The sequence below is a fragment of the Triticum aestivum genome, chromosome 1B (assembly GCF_018294505.1).
Source record: "Triticum aestivum cultivar Chinese Spring chromosome 1B, IWGSC CS RefSeq v2.1, whole genome shotgun sequence".
NCBI lineage: Eukaryota > Viridiplantae > Streptophyta > Magnoliopsida > Poales > Poaceae > Triticum > Triticum aestivum.
In genome coordinates, this window is record NC_057795.1 from 105,012,191 (window position 1) to 105,018,719 (window position 6,529).

The window sequence follows — 6,529 nt, forward strand, 5'->3', positions numbered from 1 at the left end:
CCTTGACATGACGTGAACCGATGGGATACCTAAGTTAGTTACCTTCGAGTCTTGGTGAGGCATCTCATGTCGCCACAGTCTATCCACCCATAATCCTCGCGAGTTGGCATTGAATTCCATAGTGTCTCGTTGATTTGGGTGGCAGTAAGCCCCCCCACACCACCAACATATGGGACCCTAGCCATGCATTTGGATAATAACCTCTATACTGTGAATGAAGGAGTGGAACCACTATGAAAACCCGGCACACTTGCAATTTTGGTTGGCAAGGTGGTTGGGGTGAGTGACAACAATCACCAATGGAGGCCGTACGGGAGGAAGATGGTCTATGGTTGGGCCCATGGCCTTTGGAGCTCCCTAACCTTATCATGGTTTCTCGTCATGTTTTCAGATGTCTTATCCATTGCATGTACTTATTTTCTTTTTAGACAATTTAACTGTGAACTTTTGTCAGCTTCTTCTACATCATAGCATGCACAATTATATCTATTCTAAGGATTCTTTTGGTTCGGGGGAATCCAGTGACAAGAGAACCAGGAATGGGGAGCTCTTCCTTTTTTATCTGTCCGACTCTTTGATCTTAAACTTAAAAATGTTGGTTTTAAGAACGAGTGATTGCCCTTCTTCAACCCTTACTTTCCAACCGAAAAGCGGGCGGCTAATGTGTTCTACTTTATAGAATTGGTGGATGCCTCTTCCAGGCGCGAATAGCTCTACCCGAGGTTTGACGTCAAAGCCGTGAGCAAGAACCATTTCCAAATTACATACAATATCTCACTCTTCTTTAATTACTCTTCCACTTCACCTTCTATCTTATGACTCACGGTGTATGTCAAGGATAGATACAGCTGATGTAAGCGCAGATGAGAGTGTCAATTTTAACTTCTTCTCATAATTCTAATACGGTAATACTCCGTGGCGGTTCAGCTAATCCGACTCCGTGCGCCCCATTTCGCAGGCAAAGCAACCGTGACGTACAAAATGTTGATGTGAGAATAAAACTATCTTTGAAGCCATGACGACACATCAGGGGTTGAAGAGAGCATATGATTGGATATTCTTCTTCATTTTTATTGTACATATAGTATTGAAAAGCGTATGATTGGAGGGTCCGGCACACAGGCTGTCTTGGTCGGAGCTGGGAACCCACTCCGCCTGCCTGCCCACAGCAACAAAAAGAAATAATGTTTAAAACTCCCATCCGATAGAGTGCGGAAGAAGCATGTCCATTTTTAATCTCCTGGGGACTAAAAGCTTGACATTGTTGGCATGCTGAGCACTCATCGAAAAACTTGGAACAGCTTCAGGCAAATCTATTTTTGCCCCTCTTAATTATTGAGACAGTCTTTGAGTTTCTCTATTTTATTTTGTTTATTCAGGCTAGACAGTCGTCTTGGGGCTCGATCATGTCGTGATGGACCTCTCCCTTTTTGCGTATGTATTTTAAATTTCCTTTTATAAAGTTGGCCTAGACAGAAGGCGCCTACCTACTTGACAACCGGTGCTTGGCGATGATGACTGTCCCAGAAAAGAAGCAAATGGGGAGTCTAAATCTCAACTTGTCCAAAGCAAAATGCTTTGGAAGCTGTCGCTCGGTTTTGTTCAACACGCACTCAGGCCGGCCGCTTCTTCCCAGTTTTTCTGATAGAGAAGGCTTCTTCTTTCCAGCTGCATGAGTTCTTCACTTCTTTAGCCACAAAGTTTAGTTTTCTCTGCCCGGGCCTGTTTGAAACGCTCGAGATCGATCAAGCAGAGGGACGAAGCCAGGAAATATCTGAGTGGAAAGAGTAAATTGCTGAAAGCCACCACATTTATGGCTAGGGTACTGCAAAACTACCGCTTTTATCAAAAATCACAAAAAACCACCAACTCTGAGGCAAGTGAGTAACAAATCACACCGATTCACAGATTAGCTCGCACAAATAGCAAAACTAACTGGTGGGACCCACTTGTCGGTCCAACATGGCATGTCTATGTGTACACTTTGATGAGGTGGAACGTGGGTCCCACATGTCATCCACCCACCTCCTTTTCCCTCTCTTCTTCTTTCCCATCCACTTCTCCTTCCACGTTCTCCTTAGGTGCGGCCATGGAGATCCAGCGGAAGCGGCGGGCTGCGGTGGTGCATCTCAGGTGCGTCCATGGCTGCGGTGCTCCCGCTGGGGCACGCGCACTCGGCCCGGCCTTCTCTCACTGGGACACGGGCAGCCGACCCAGCCTTCTCCCACTGGGCGATCGCGTTTATGGGAGGCGGCTGGAGGAAAGGGAGGAGCCGCCGAGGGCCCGACGGTGGATCCCGGCGGCTGTAGCCGGATCTCGGCCGCGGGCACCGGGACCACCCCGTGCGTGCGCGGGATCCAGACGGCAGGAACAGATTAGGCGGCGTCGCGGCAGGACTGCCTCCGATAGCTCAGGCTCCGGGCACGGCTCCCTGGGCACGTGCGCCGCCAGCATGGCTACCTCGACGGGAGGGACACTCGTCGGAGCTGGAGCGGCGCTGCTCAGCAGCTCGGGCTCCGGGCACGGCTCACCGGGCTCGTGCGCCGCCAGCATGGCTGCCTCGACGGGAGGCGCGCTCGCCGGAGCTGAAGCGGCGCTGCTCACCGTTGACCTCGCATGCCTACCTCGCCGAGAACCAGGAGTCGGGGTTGTCGCCGTCGGGGCAGGGCCGGAGTCAACGGGGGAGAGAGGGAGGGGAAGAAAGATGTAAGAGGAGTGGGGCTGTCATGTGGGACCCTTGGCCACATCAGCGTATTGTCCATGTAGATATGCCAAGTGGACCCGACAGGTGGGCCAGCCTTGTAACTTTTCCTATTAGTTGCGGCTTGCAGCTCGTTTAGTGCAATCTGTTACTCACTTGCCTCGGAGTTGGTGATTTTCTGTGATTTTTGACAAAAGTGGTAGTTTTGCAGTATCCTAGCCACAAATGTGGTAGCTTTCAGCAATTTACTCGAGTGAAAACATATTATTTGAAATTATTTCACTTCTCCGATTACAAGGAGTAATAATAATTATTGAAACTTCAAAATGCGTGTGAGCGATTAGCCAGAAGAACATCTCTATCTACTAACAGAACAAAGAACACCATATGTTCCAAAAAAAAACCATGTGTTTCTTAAACGCATTTCAGATGGTTGTTTTTTCGGCCGCATTTTCCAATGGGGCTGTTTTTCAATAACCAAAATTTCCTAATTGAGGGTTCATTGTTTTAGTCGCATTTTAGATGGTTGTGTGCGACTTTACCTTTCATTTTCCCTAGTCTTTTATGGATTTCACACCTCGTTGATGGTTGCTCGAACATGACATGTAGTGTAATGCCTCGTACCGGCTGCAGAGTCATGTTTCGACATGTCTATTTAATATTGGAAATCGCAGGGGCACGCACCTGCCAAGCCCAGACCGGCCACTCGATTGCCTCGCGATTTGTGAAGTTGAATCCCGCATAATGGTACAATACATTTTAAGTTTTAATCGTTAAAACTTGTGATTGTTTATTTGAAAATTCTGATTTTTCTCAATTGCGAGTACCAAGTTTCAGAATTGAAACTTAACATTTTTTCCAAAATTCATCAAAATGTATTTAAAATGATCTTATTTGAAAGTTCTCATCACGAGGAACATGAATAAGAAAACAAATTTTAATTTGGATTTTCTATTCAGAAGATATGAAAGTTTAAAAATTGAAAGCCAAATAAAAGGACGCGCGAGGAACTCGGTGCCCCTATGTGCCCTAATTCCTCTCTTTATTTAATGTAAGCATATGTGTTGAGTCATTGCGCCAATGGAATAGAAAATAGATTTACCAGGACGATATGGCCAACACAATTCTACTAAAATATATTAATGTTTTGTAATTAAAAGCTTGGTTTAAGTAATAAGTCCCAAATAATTTCCTCTCCTAACCCTACCGAGAGGCAATATTGGACGTGTTGCGTCGTCACTTTACCTTTGCCGTTAGATTTCCACCCCCTCATACTCCTTATAAGCATTGCCGGTGTGGGAGCACAGAGAGGCTCTTATATATCGGGCAAAGATGTGGTTTTCCCAATTTTGGGTATTTTTGATAGGTCATCATTGTCCGTCACTTTGGTCTCTCCGGTGATGGCGGTGGCAGCGTCTGCCAAGGACAGAATTTTTCTCGAGCCCTCTCATCTTGATGTTGTTGTATGTGGCACCTTCGATGGTCTGGATTCTTGTTGTCCTTTTTGGATAGTCAGGCTAGGGTTTGCTAGCTTTGTCGGCGACATGGCGGTGGTAGCTGCCATTCGTAGTTGTGTCCTTCGGCCTCATCTCCGCCATGTCGGAGCGCCCTTGGTATTGGCGTTAGGCATGTGCGATTTATTGGAGGTCAGACTCTTGGATATGTGGTTCATTTGGTTGTGATGACTTTTTCATGGCGATGATCTGCCAAGGCCATGACCTTCATTATTTCTCATTGATGGTCAACAATGTTAGGATAGCTCCTGCATTGGAGCGGCTTACGTAGCACATCGCCAGCCTGTTCGAGTGGAAGAAGAGAGTCAGTCCCAGGAAACTCAATATGCTTTCTAGGTGGTATGATTAATATATCTACGGAAATGCTAAAAAACTGGTGTTTTATGGGCCGTTCGATTTTACATGCTAAAAAAAAATCAGACATATGTTTTTTTCATTTTGCAAAAGGAATCTGATGTATGATTTGTAGCGGAAAATCCTATGTCTAAGTGAGTTTTCTTATAGCATCTCCAACAGCCGCCCGAAAAGGCGCGCGCGGGGTAAACCGAGTTTTTTGCGCGCGTGGCACGTTTCGGCGCGCTCCAGCGGTGGCGGGAAAGTCGCGCGCGCGGGAACCGTTTGCGCGCGCGCGGGACAAAGCGGCAACTCGCGTGCTATTTTTGACGCATCGCTTCCGGCGCGCCTTTAGATTGTGGCGCTCGCCACACGCCTATTCCACACACTTCCCTTCCTCTTCCGCTGTCACGCGCGCCTCCACCGCTTCCTCGTTGCTTCCGCTGCCACGCGCGCCCCCACCGCTCCAGCGCCCTACCACCGGCGCGCCACCATGCCGCCACGCCGCCGATCAGCGTCGGGCTACCGCGGCGTCCGCCAGCGCCCCAACGACGATTTCTACTCCGAGATACGCTCCTGCGAACTTCGGCTCGGCCTCGGCACCTTCGGAACGGCGCGCGAGGCCGCCCGCGCGCACGACGCGGCGGCGTGGCGCCTAGGCAGGCCGCGCGCGCAGATGAACTTCCAGGACGTCTACACGCTCCAACAGGCGCTGGACCGTGCCCCGCCGCCTCGTCTTAACACGGCAGAAGACCGTGCGGAGCATGCCGACCGACAGTGCTGCCTCCTCGTCGCCCAGGAGGACGAGCGGTCATGGCGGAGTGGCACCGGGGCCACCCAGAGGACGTCACCTATGAGCAAACCTACTGGGCAAGGCGCCGCGAGGAGGACGAGCAAAGGCGCCACGAGCGGCGGTTGGACAGGCGTCGGCGGAAGGCCCTGGCGATATCGCAGTGCGACATCGTGGAGAATGGTGGGCAGACGATCGTTGCGCCTAAGGATGATCGTTGGTTGGACATATGGCTCGATACCTCGGATGATAGCGGCGAGGATGGTGATGATGATGATGGTGTCGTCGACTGGGAGTAGGTTGTAGTTGCACTATTTAGTACTGTAGTTTTTATCTATCTAGCTATGGAACTACGTAAAATATCTATGTATCATTTTTTTATCTATGAATTTTATTTTAGTTTTATTTAAAAAAATGTATGCAATGTATAGCGCGCGCTGCCTTTTTGCGCCGCCAATGGAGCTACGCGCGCGCTTAATTCTCACGCCGCTGCTGGAGCAAGCGTTGCCGGCCGCGCCAAACCAGGCGAACGGCGCGCAGAAAATGAGTTTTTAGCGCGCGGCGCGTCGGGCGGCTGTTGGAGATGCTCTTAAAACCCGACTTTAAAAAGTTTGCTGTATCATGTCCTCTTTTTGCAATAAAAAAGGGAGAGTGATTGACAAAAAACTACCACTTTAGGGGTTTGCGTCCCACATAAATACCACTTTAAAAAAGTGACCGAAAACTATCAAAATTTTCTAATTTTGTGACTAAAAACTACCACTTTCAAATAATGTCTAGTTTAGACAATTTAAACGTGTTTATGACAGGCGGGCCCTTCTGTTAGCGTTGACGTGGCATCAAAGTCAACTTCATAGGAGAGGCGGACGGCGAGCGTCGGCGCGTGGAAGCTCGTCGGCAGGAACCTGGTGGCGGCGGCTACGTCGGGAAGGGCTCGAGGTCGGGCGCGAGTTCCCCCACACCCGCGTCCGGCAGGGGCAGCTGCGTCGGCCTCGCCTGAACCTGGGCGACTGTTATGCGCGGCGGGGCGCCGGCGGCGAGCGCCGGCGTCGGGCGGTGGCTAGCAGCGGCAGCCCGGAGCGGCAGCAGCAGGCAGCAGCACAGGCGAAGCGACGCGGGACGGCTGCGGCGCAGGCGGGCGGCAACGGCGCGGCTCGGCAGGTGCGGCCAGTCGCCGGCGGGGCACGCGCG